The sequence below is a fragment of the Myxocyprinus asiaticus genome, chromosome 39 (genome assembly GCF_019703515.2).
Source record: "Myxocyprinus asiaticus isolate MX2 ecotype Aquarium Trade chromosome 39, UBuf_Myxa_2, whole genome shotgun sequence".
NCBI lineage: Eukaryota > Metazoa > Chordata > Actinopteri > Cypriniformes > Catostomidae > Myxocyprinus > Myxocyprinus asiaticus.
Window position 1 is genome coordinate 29,900,295 of NC_059382.1, and position 12,386 is coordinate 29,912,680.

General features: G+C 38.4%; 1 protein-coding gene across 1 annotated transcript in view; it reads left to right on the plus strand.

Moving 5' to 3' along the window:
- Positions 1 to 52: 52 nt before the first annotated feature.
- Positions 53 to 12,386, plus strand: part of LOC127429976 (proteoglycan 4-like) — a 30,341-nt gene continuing 18,007 nt past the window's right edge. Inside the window, exon 1 of the mRNA XM_051679383.1 lies at positions 53 to 89. The gene's annotated coding sequence lies outside the window, so the exon portion shown is untranslated. The remainder of the gene's footprint in view (positions 90 to 12,386) is intronic.

A 12,386-nucleotide genomic window follows, 5' to 3' on the forward strand; every position in this document is an offset into this window, starting at 1 on the left:
CGACCTGAAGGATGCGGAGTGGAATAAACACACGATGATGATCTCCATCAGTCGAGCGGCGTTTTCTCGCGGATGCTGAGGATCTGCAGGTAAGAGAGTGTGTGAGTGTGTGTTACGGCGCACAGCATCACATCCACCTGCTGTCTTGTGTATGATATCTATCTGCATCAGTGTACTTATACTGTATCACATGATGTTTACCTTGCATTTTGATAGCAGTCTAATCTGATGCTTTCACTCTCCGCAAATATGCATTTTGAAGATTGAATGAATAGATGGATAAATGAAGGAAGGAATTAATAAATTAAGGAAAGCCGTAATGCATTAATAATGGATATTGCCATTATGTTGATTCTTTGGTCTCTTCATCTATTGTCTGTTTATTTGTGATTGTGTGCATGCATAAGAGCAATAAAAAACAACAACAATACTACTAATAATAATACATTTCATAATTATAATAATAATAGTATTAATATTGTAGTATTAATATTATCATAACATCTTAAATAATAATATTTATTTCTATATTTATGTGCCATAATGTTGATCATTTACTCTCTTCAGTGATAATGCACGTGTGTTATTATAATGTGTGCAATTATAATAAATAATTATAATAATCATATTAATTAATATTTGAATATTAACACTACATTAAATAGTACATTTATTCATATACATAATATATTTAAATATAGTAAAATATTAGTGTAAACTAACGTTTATAATCTTTATCTCATGGTTAATAATGCATATATTGCCATGATATTCATTCTTTGACCTGTTTATTTAATATTATTTACCTATATGTTCTCTCCAAATACACTAGGTTGAGCTAGTTTTTGGTCTGTGTATGGTATCTCTTAAAATGTAAAAAAACAAAAAAACAAAATAAAAAATTTGCTGTTTGTTAATTGATAAATTGCTTCAATTTCTGTTGAAAGTCAGGTAATACTGTGTTTTATTGCTTTGCATACTGAAGAAACTTTGAAAACTTTGTGTTTTTGCAGAAGAGTAAAGGTAACTAGTACTATGTAGGTTGGGCACCACTCAGAGTAGCCCCATTCTTTTGACATCAACGGGATAAGGAAAGTGACAACATTAGTGAGTCAAGACATTACAGTAATTAATATAAACACAAAGCGGACTTTAGCAAAATTACAATAATCCCTGCTTCTAACATCCCTGTAATAGTCTATGTTTACTGCATTGTGACAAAAATCATGAATTATAATAAGTATGGATAAGTGTATTTATTAAGCATTTGTTACATGCAAGTTAAAATGGTCACTATTTGGCAAGTATTGGATGAAAGTTGCCACTTTTTTACATGCATGTTGCTATAACTGCATATAAAATATTTTAAATGCTTTTGTAAAGACTTATTAGTCATTAATTAGTACCTTCAAAAACCCTTAACAAACAGAACTTAAACATTAAACTGTTACTTTCAGTTAAGGGTTTATTCAAATATCCCCAAGTATGAGCAATAGTAATAGTGATGCCTGCCTTACCTAGCAAAATCATTAGTGAACTGGGAAATACAGATATGCCTCTGACAGTTGTGTTTTGTAGTGTTACAATAATTCTCCCAAGATTAATGTGGCATGTCATGCATCCTCTGAAGTTGAGAGTCTCTGACTGGTTGCCATTGCTTTTAAATTATGTTTTTTTCTCTTCAAAGCTGATGGAGGTTGGCTCTTGAGGGGAAAAGGCGCAGTGGCCCCCATTTGTATTTGGTTGTTAATATTTAATTAGAGCTCCAGCTCTTAGAGTGATAATCACTTCCATTTGGAGATGAGAGGAAGAGGTGCTTGATAAGGGGAGCTATTACAAAAGAAAGGGGTCTACACACACACACACACACACACACCCAAACATGGAGAAAGACAGGTGCAACATGTTTCTGTAATCCAGTTCCTCTGTACATTAGCTGGTTTGATTAGTGAACAGGTGCAGAGGACATGCTCTGAATGCATCATAGGAAATAGGGAAATTATCACATTTTAATGAGTATAGCTGCGTTCAGATTCAAAAGGTCCCTACATGGTGTTCACTGCTCCTTACTCACTGAGCATGGAATATCTGTATAAGTTCACTTCACTTGACAGAATTAATTCATTTGGAATACACTGCAACATGAATGGAAGAAAGAAAGTCATACAGGTTTAGAAAAACATGGGTGAATGGTGACAGAATTGTCATTTTTTTAATGAACTATCTCTTTAAGATGACAGCAAGATGCCTTTTTAACTTCCTGCGCCTGGCAGCATTACTTTTAATAGCTGTCTGAACATTGTTACAATGTAGTGAAAGAGGAAAAACAAAGAGGAAGCAACATAGACAGTCTATCATAGCCATGAGGTTATGCTGATGCCTTGAGGGACATGCTGTGAGTGTTTTATTTATACTCAAAGTCTAGGACAGGAATTGTCAAGTCAAGAGGAGAAAGGTTTGTCTGCCTTTACCGTATGTCAACTATCGCTCTGTCTTTCTTATTCGAATCTAGTCAGCATTTTGTTAAAATAGCAATAGCACTCAACTCACAGGGTCACTGAGGTCACTGCAGTGTATTTTTGGTCAATGCTGTGGATTATCAAACTACTGTAGATTTTTACATGATCTGAAGAAAATGTAAGTGGAGCTTGGCTTGCCCATGCAAAACTCGATGTCATGCTGCTACGATGTTGTGGGTGGTTGCCAGGACGTTGCCATGAAGCTACTTCAGTGTTCCGATTGGTTTCCAGTGTCTTGCTATGAGGTTGCTTGAGTTTTCTGGATGGTTGCTAGGACATTGCTAGGTAGTTGCTTGGTGGTTACCTACTGGCTCAAGTTAAAGGAGACAACCCTCATGTCTCTATAATATTCTGGTCCCTAGATATGACCCGGATCCTTCCTTTAGTGTTGGTCCATAGGATTTTTTCACCTTTTTTATCATCCATAAGGTAAAAATCGATAAGTCAGATCTCTTAGAAAAGTCACAGCACACCTCAACTCAACCACCCATGATTTGAGGCATCATTCCTGTCCGTAGCATAAATGGTGCAAGATGATTCAAGGCCAAGGTATACTTTGATTGTCCATTATGCTGCTATGTCTTTTATTAAGCAATCACAATAAATCCTAATTCTTCCTCCATAAGGCCGTTTGTGCTTCATCAAAACTAGAATACTGGAAACATAACACTACATTTTTTAAAAATGTTTGCGGTAACACAATGCAACATTGTCCATTATCTGTCCCAGTTTTCATGAATGATTCAAACCAGATTTTGTACATTGGAAAATTCTAAACATGACCATATGCACCACACGCTGTTTTTGAAGAAAATTACAGATGGTGATGGAGTGACATTGGCAGAGTAGATCCTCATTTTCACCTCACAATAATGGTAAGATATAATTCTTCTTTGGCATATTGTTGGTACTCCTAAATTTACTAAATTACTTGCATTAAGTCATATTTTATCTTAGAACTTAACTGTCGCTTGAGGTTAATTAATATGCAACATAGCTTTCCCGGTATTTATCTAACACTACATGTCAGCTCACAATCAAACAGTTGTAAAATTATTATATGGATGCTATGTGGAGAAACATTTTTGTCTATTCATTATGATGTACCCGTGATGAGCGGCCATCCCTCAATGTCTTTAAATAACCAAGCCATGCTGATAAACGATAATGATAATAACAGAAAACAATCCATTAAGGCATTTGGAAATGTATAGAAGTAGCTACGTCTTATTTATAGCTCTTCCATATACGACGCATCTCACAATTTAAATGAAAGAAAATTGGAATTAAATTCTATCATTGAGCCTTACTTGTTACTCTAGTCCTACAACTCATTAAAATGTAAAAAATGACCAATTTTAATACATATATTGAATTATTCTTTGAATTTTTGGTAGAGATTCCCGTAGGAATTCTTGGGGAGTCGTGTGTGCGTCTGAAGTATTTATTCAGTTCAAATGGCGTAGACAGTGTAAGGGGACCCCCAAAGAGCTCAGACTCAATTCGAAGACTGAATGGAAAGATAGATAGATCAGTAGTTGGCTCACTTGATATAATTTATGCAAACGCCATGAAATATTTAAAAGAATCATTAGCCAGTAGCAAATTTTCTTGCAGATCGCTTGCTAACAAACTCATTAAAGATGTTCTACAAGTTCTACTTTATGTGGTTTTGGTTTTTGGATGCTTGAGTCACACTCTCAGCTCTAAAAACTTCCTGAGCTTTCATTGATCAGTCAGAAGTCTTTGTGTTGTCTAATGCTGGTAAGGACTTTTCTTAGCTTTTTTGTTTTCCTCTAGATTAAAGGTGAAGTGTGTTATTTCTGCACCTTTAGCATCAACAAATAGAATTGCAAAAATAGTGGTCTGGTTACGACTGTTACCCTGGCTCCCTGAAAGGAGGGAATGAGTGCGTAAGTAGCTGACACAATTGGAAACTCCCTCCAGGAGTGACTATCTTTGAAGCCATTTAGAATTATGGCAATTTATAGGCAGATGGTTCCTGACGCTCTGCCCCCAATACGTGCGTCATCGCGAGCATATAAAGCAGAGCATGGTGCCAATTTGTCAGGACATTAATCTGAAGGGAAGAGAGTGCTTCTCTTGGTCCCTCTACAGCAGGGGTCGGGAACATATGGCACGCGAGCCACAAGTGGCTCTTTGTTAAAAATCAAGTGGCTCGCCTGGTGTCTCACCCTTCACCAACACATGATCGTTTAAAACTTTCTAGAGATAATTTTCCTGCAGAAAGTGTGTGTGCGATTGCATAGCTTGAAGTCAATGACACTGTTTTGATTTCCTTTCTCCCGAATTTGTTGTACAGCCTACTCCTGGTGAACAAGGTTTGAAATAAACACCCGCCAAATGCGGATTTTTCATGCAGAGTATTTTGCTGATGTACCAGCCACTGTGGAGGGTGACCTGTAAGATTTCTCGTAGTGATATATTACAAGAAATTAGACACAAAGGTGCACGTTTGACGAAACGTGAGTATATTTTGAAGAACAGACGAAAGAAAAGCTGCCGATGCGTGTCTGATTTGATATGTGTGCACAGTGAGCTCTGCTGTTCAAGAGTGCAATGAAAGCACTTCTCAAAGACACGCACATACATAGAGTTCTGGGCCTCGTTTCCCAATGATCTTAGCTGTCGATTTAATGAACGTTTGTTATTTTTTTATGTGCGCCCAGGGTGTGAAATAGCACCCGCCACACTCCAAATGCGACGAGGCTCAATCCAGTTCGCAAGCTCCTCGTTCAAATGCAGGTACTTCATGCACGAGTAATTTTGCTCATCTACCCGCAACAGGCAGGTGACCTGTAAGACGTCTCGGAATGACACATGACAAGAAATGCTGTTAGTCAAAAAGACACGCACTTGAAGAAACACACTTTATTATATTTTTAAGAACAGACAAAAGGAAAGCCGTCAATGCTCGTGTCTGTTTCTCTGTTTGTTCTGAGGAGTGCAACGGGCCCCTGTCTCATGGAACAAGCGCATGTAAAGAGTTATCACTCCTTTTTCTCTGTTTCATTCGACTGAAAACTTTTTGCAAGAATAATGTAGTCTATGAGAATGCTACAAACAAGGACGGATTAAGACCTGAGAGGCCCATGGGCCAGTTCCCCGTGAAGAACCCCCATGATGTGACTATGCTCACACTTGGCAGATTTGATTGGATTTTTCAAATAGACGGAAAAATTTGGAGCAATGTCTTACACGGCCAATTATATGTACTTTTAATTATGAACCGATCCAAAATCATGCATTATTAATAGTGATGTGCACGGTATTCAAATTCCAAAATCACTATTCAGTTATTCTGCATATGTATAGAGGTCTTCGACCCGATCTGAGTCCGACGGTACCCAACATACCATTAGGTTTTGAGCCAGGTTCAGGTCAGTTTTTCAAGCAGGCTATGGTGCTTTTGCTCTGGTGTGCAGACAATAATAACACAAGTTTTGCTAAATCATTTCAAATCAAAGCATCCCGAAGAGGTTTATAAAGTGTAGTGTTCGCTGCCTAATAGAAAGTGAACCTGTCCGGGCAGAATTACGCATTTTCCATTGATTAAGAATAGGCCAACTATGTTGCAGGCAGTGACAAAGATTATTTTTGTTCAACTTTAATGTGATTTTATCATTTGAAGATCTATGTATTGTGCCATTTAGGCTCATAGCTCACTGTGCACTTTATTCCCTGCTATCTGAGATTGTGTTTGACGCATCCATGACAATAAACGTTCTTTATTCCCGAGTACCGACAAATTCTCTTTAGTCCTTCAAATAAACGCGCTGCACCTTTGAGACGCAGATTCCTTGAGCACACACTCGAGTGTCTGTGCTCGCGCTGCTGTCATCCAGCACGCATTCCTCCGAACAAATGGTATTTCACATAAGGCTGACATTTGGATTTATAATCTCCAAATAAATAATTTATTTAGAGCTCGGGGCCCTTTGGGTTTAGAGGCCCCTGGGCAACGGCCCAATTGGCCCGGTGGTTAATCCGTCCTTGGCTGCAAATTATCTCTGATCATCTCGTGAGGTGCTGTAAGTTTAGTTTGCTTTATTTCCACGAAGCAGTTCGCTCTTACACATTGTGAACGCAACTCTGCAGGTTCAGTAATATATATGGTATCTTTGTATTAAAGAAGCAAAGATGAAAGTGATTAAATCATAAAGTAATACAAGACACGTTCACCTTGAACCTAAAATTGATTTCTATTTTATTTTCTTTAGGCAGCATTAACCAGTGTTGGGTAGTAACGGAATACATGTAACGGGATTACGTATTTAAAATACAAAATATAAATTACTGTATTCCACTACAGTTACAATTTAAATCATTGGTAATTAGAATACAGTTACATTCTAAAAGTATTTTGATTACTGAAGAGATTACTTTGCATTTTATTGTCATTTGTTTCATTTAATATTTAGTCCTTTAGATGGAAAACATTTATACATATAAATTATGCGATCCAAAGTGCATTTGAACAGTGGTGAAACACTTTCTTATGATGTGTTACATTCATACGAGCAGACAGAGAAGTTTGAAGTAAGTTTGGAGCAGAAGAAATAGAAATAAACCTTGTGTAAATTGTTTGCTTTACGCTAAGCTAAAATGCTATTTCTAGCATAATGATATCTTGATAATGATTTTTGTATTGTTTTCCTGTAAAAATATCTAAAAATCCTTAAAACAAGATCAGTTTGATTTATCTTGTTTTAGAAACAACACTGCATAAGATATTTAGGTTTTTCAGAGAATGTATTTTTAACATGTGTATTTTGTCTTACTGTACTGGAAGAGTTTTTATTGTCAAAACAAGTGAAAAAAATCTACCAGTGCTGAAGAAGTAATCCAAAGTATTTAGAATACGTTACTGACCTTGAGTAATCTAACGGAATACGTTACAAATTACATTTTACAGCATGTATTCTGTAATCTGTAGTGGAATACATTTCAAAAGTAACCCTCCCAACCCTGGCATTAACTGTATTACCAAAATGCAATACAAACACATTCGATAAGAACACACATTTGGCAGCATTTTTTGGTAACACAAGGGAATTTATTAGGCTTAGTTATTATGATGATTATTATAATTATCTTTACATTTATAATTGTCTTTAGTTTTTAATTTGTAGGCTTTTAGTAATTTTTCACCTGCTGCCGTTGACAGATGCTTGCGTGATGGCAAATGGGGCCTTTGTAGACAGTAAATGTTTGGATTTGGGGAGGTGGTTATATATAAGATTTGTTAATCATTTTGTTATTTTAATTGCTTTTTTTGTTTTGTTTAAACTGCAATTTGAATTTAGAAATGCCTTTTAAATTTTTCATGTTTCAGTAAATTAATTACATTTTTAAAGCAAAATCAATAAAGCAAAAATATTCACCGAACCCTTTGTGGGGGGAGGGGGTTTGACCATATAATTGGATATCGTGATATTTTAAAGGCAATTATCATTAAAATATTTTTTACATATATTTTACATATATATTGGGCGTAGCCCAAAAGGGAAGTTAAATTTTTCATGAACAATTGTAAAATGAAGTGATTTTATGGAGACCTGCACAAACACGTGTACTTAATTCCATATTGCAACATGTTACCTATTAATTTTTGCATATTTGTTTGTTTTTGTGTTTTTGAGTAGTCTATAGGCAATATAAAAATTTTATTTTATTGAAAAACATTGTTTTTGTAAATAGTAACTCTTTCAGAAAAATGCATCAACCAAAAATTAAAAAATTGGCTCCTTAGTGAAAAAAGGTCCTGACCCCTGCTCTACATCAAGAAATCAGCAGTGTGGTTCTCTACTTTATGGGAAATGTAAGCGTAAGCGTAGTTCTAGCAGGTAGATCTCGGGATTCATTTGTAGGGGGTAACAGCTTTGTCCTCAATATGTATATTGAAGAATAAAACTCAGAGTCAGGTTTTGCAATAATCAAATGAGAGAGTTTACTCTGATTGTTCTCTGCAGGTTCAATAGGCATCATAAGTCGATGAGATACAACAGTTAGAAAGACTGTAAGTCGAAGTGAAGTTTTACAAACTTTCCAAAGCAATTATAGTCATTTGCAAATTACTTTAAGGGTGTCACCGTACCACAATTTCTAGCATTCTAGTAGGTCAGCTACTTCAAACATTTTAACTTATTACAAATATGGACTGCTTCCGTCTTCATGCAAACAATAATTGTTAGCCACAACATGAATCGAGGTCCCATCCTTGGTTGAAACAAACTTATGGTCAGATATCAAAGGTTAGCCATCAGTTATGGCTACTCTTTATTCCTTTATGTCAAAGGGGTACCAAGGAGAGTGATTAAAATCCTTGGAAGTTGTTTTTGACTATGGCAAAGTCACATTTTAGAGGGCACAATAACATAAATAATTCAGAGACATAAGTTATTTAGACATTCAATGTATTGGTGTTATATTCTCCTCTGGAATAGAGGCCTCCTCCTAAAACTTGCTGGAATGTTGGGCCTCATCATCTGTGGAACATTAGGACAGAGAGCAGGAGGAAACACAGAAAACATACACAAGGCCAAACGAAACATAGTATAATATCACATTAAAGAAACTAAAATCTCTCTCTCTCCCTCTCATACAATTAATAATGATTGAATAAATCAGAATCAAATGGTTATAGAATAGTTGATTAATTATATAATAATTATAAAAAATACATATGTTTGTGAATAAATACAAGATACAGTAAATGCATATTCTCCAGAAGCCGGGCTAAATGAGTAATCACTGTTACTGCAGTCCTGGCATGGGCCAGACCCTCAGTCACCCCTCAGATTACATACATGTTTCTTGCACCTTATAGTAAAAGAAAAATAGAAAATGTATTAATATAATAATAAATAATAATAAAAAATAAGGTATATTTTGTAAAAATAAAAGGATTTCGAAAATCCACCCCTTCATATTCATCAAGCATCACATCCAATCACAATACAGCCTATTGTGTCCTAACATGTCCTAACCCCACCCCCACCCTATTCAGAGCCTGTAAGGCTGAGTAGCCTGTGAGGAACAACTCAGGATAACTTTTCCTATCGCTAAAGTTTCAGCATTAATTGCATTGTTTTATTTTTTACACGTTAAAAGACAAAAAATATGAATCACAGAAATGTACCAGCCCTACTTGTAAAGTAACAGCCTGAGCCCTGAAGGCAGTGAGCAAAACCTTGGGCACATAACCTTCCCTAGGCTTGAGAGCAGCTTTTGACAAGCCCGTTCCAAACTCTAAACAAGAGTCATTGACCGTTAAGGCTTGAAGTTCCCCAATAAATTTGACTGGAGAAAAGGGAGTAAGATTGCGGACTTCAGGGAAAGTATGCACAAGCTTGCTGCATCAAGTGGCTCGAAAGGGGAACCTGTAAGTGCATTCAGTACAAATGCTAAGTCCCAGACTGGGATGGTAACGAGGTGAGAGGGCCGTCTCTCTCCTCACAGAAATTTAATGACCAGGGGATGTTTTCCCATGACAAACTGCCCAAAAGGTCATGGCCAGTTGCTATTGCATCCAAGCACCCAACCAGGAAGCAGAGTAATGTCTGCACAGGGAAATGTGCCAGGTCCTTGCCACGGGAGGAACACCATCAGTGAAAAATCACAATTTCAAGGCATATAGCTGCCTCTTTGAGGGGGTGCTGGCCTGCAATATGGTATCGAGCACTGGCTGTGACAATCCATTGATATCAAAAGAGACCCTTTCATGGGACAGACTTGAAGTCTTCACAACTATGGCCGAGGATGCCAGATCATGCCTTGTGCCTGCAAGAGCATATCCTGGCAGTTCATGTACACCACAAGTGAAGTATTGTCTCTCCAGATCAGAACATGACTGACCAAAAACATCTAAGTGCTAGAAAGACTGCAAGCAGCTCCAGGCGATTGATGTGCTACGCCACTCATGCACCTGTCCAGGTGCCGAAGGCTGGATGACTGTTGCACAGGGCTCAGCCTGTGTTGGATGTGTCCACCATGACAACCTTGCATGTGGCCACTTGGCCGAGTGCAACACGTTGCTGATAAAACGCAGGAGTTTTCCTAATAGCTAGCAAGTATAGGCAGCAGTGCGTCACTACAAGACATAAGCGACCATGTTGCCATGAATGATGAGGCACTCTCGAGTTGACCCAGCACTGGAGAAGCCTTGTACATAGCAAGCCTAATGGGATAACGGCAGTCGTAGCGGCCATCAAACACAAGGCCCACTGAAACTGCTTCAGTGGCAAGGCTCTACCTGGCTTGAAGCTTGTCAAGCATTGGAGAATAGACTGAGTGTGTTTGTCTGTCAGACGTGCCAACATGGTCACAGAGTCAAGTTTCATTCCCAAGAAGGAAACTTGACGACTGGGCACCAACATACTCCCAAATGACTTTGAGGCCTAAATGCTCCAAATGGGCGAGCAACAGGTCTCTGTGCTCGCATGCTTGTACCTTTGACTGTGCTAACAGCAACCAGTCATCGAGGTAGTTCAAAACATGGATGCCACTCAGCCTCAGCGGAGGAAGAGCCACATCAACATATTTCGTGAGTGTGTGAGTTGCTAGGGACAAGTTGAAAGGCAGGAGTTTGAACTGGTATGCAGTACCCTCAAAGGTGAATCTCAAGATTGGCCTATGACGAGGGGCTATGTGCATGTGAAAGTAAGCATCTTTCAGGTCTATTGATATAGACCAGTCTAGAGAAAGGACGTGAAAATTTTTTTTTTTTGTCACTGAGTATCAATCCTGAATGGACACTTCGCAAGTGCCGGTTCAAGTGTCTCAAGTCCAGAATGGGCCGCAACCCACTGTCATTTTTGGTGTCCAGAAAAGAACAGCTAGAGACTTTGTATCTCTGAGCACAAAACTACCGCATCCCGTCGGTTGGAGCACATAACCGTGCTTGATCATGCAACTTAATGAGCCAGAGGACACAGGGGCATGCCTGTGAGTTTTTGTGCCCAGTCTTAACACCGGCCACCCTCGGGAAGTAGTTGTGTAGTACGTTGGGAACTGGAAATTAGCTCTTTTTTGTGGACATGTTTGAGCCTTGAGCATTAGCTGTAAGGTCCACATATTTTAACAGCACAAACAGAAACAGTGTTGTGAACATCTTCTCGTTCTCAGCTCACAATGGTGGGGAAAACGAGAAGGAATACCTGCGAAAGTTTGAGAGCGTCAAGTCATAATAAGCTGCTTGTGCTGCTCTGGAAAGAACGGCACCGGCGGCGAAACTCTGAGGCGCTCCAACACAGTAAACACCATTTATCATTCTCATACTAGAAACTTCAAGCAACTCAATCTCAGAGGCCACATGTCCTGTTTTCCTGCCTGCGGGGGAAAATTACGGTAAGCCTGTTAGCAGAGGTGTGTACATGTATCATTAATGAAAGCCCAGCAACAAAATATACCTGACATCATCACCACCCCGAACATGACTGATAGCTGCGTGCCGGAGAGGGCCACGGGTGCACTGAACCGGCTAAGGCGCTGGACACGGAGAAGAGGAGACCCACAGGTTCAAGCCAGCAAAAAATAATCCCCAAATTCTCTGTGCTCTTTATTGCATCCTTGCTAGATATAGGGAGGAGAGGGGACCAGTGTCAGCTTCCCCAAATCATACTCCTTGCTCTATATCCGTCCTTGAGCGCTTCCATCATGTGGTCACTCAACAGCCTCAGAAGAAGTGTGGCAGGAGGCGCAAGGTGAAGTGTCAAGTTGTGGCCAAACTGATTTTACCTACATTAACTTGTAGGTAAAACTCAACCTACAAATGGCTTATTTATAGCTGACTCTTCATACATACTGGGAGATGAGAAATAATTTTGACATAGGAAAACTACACAA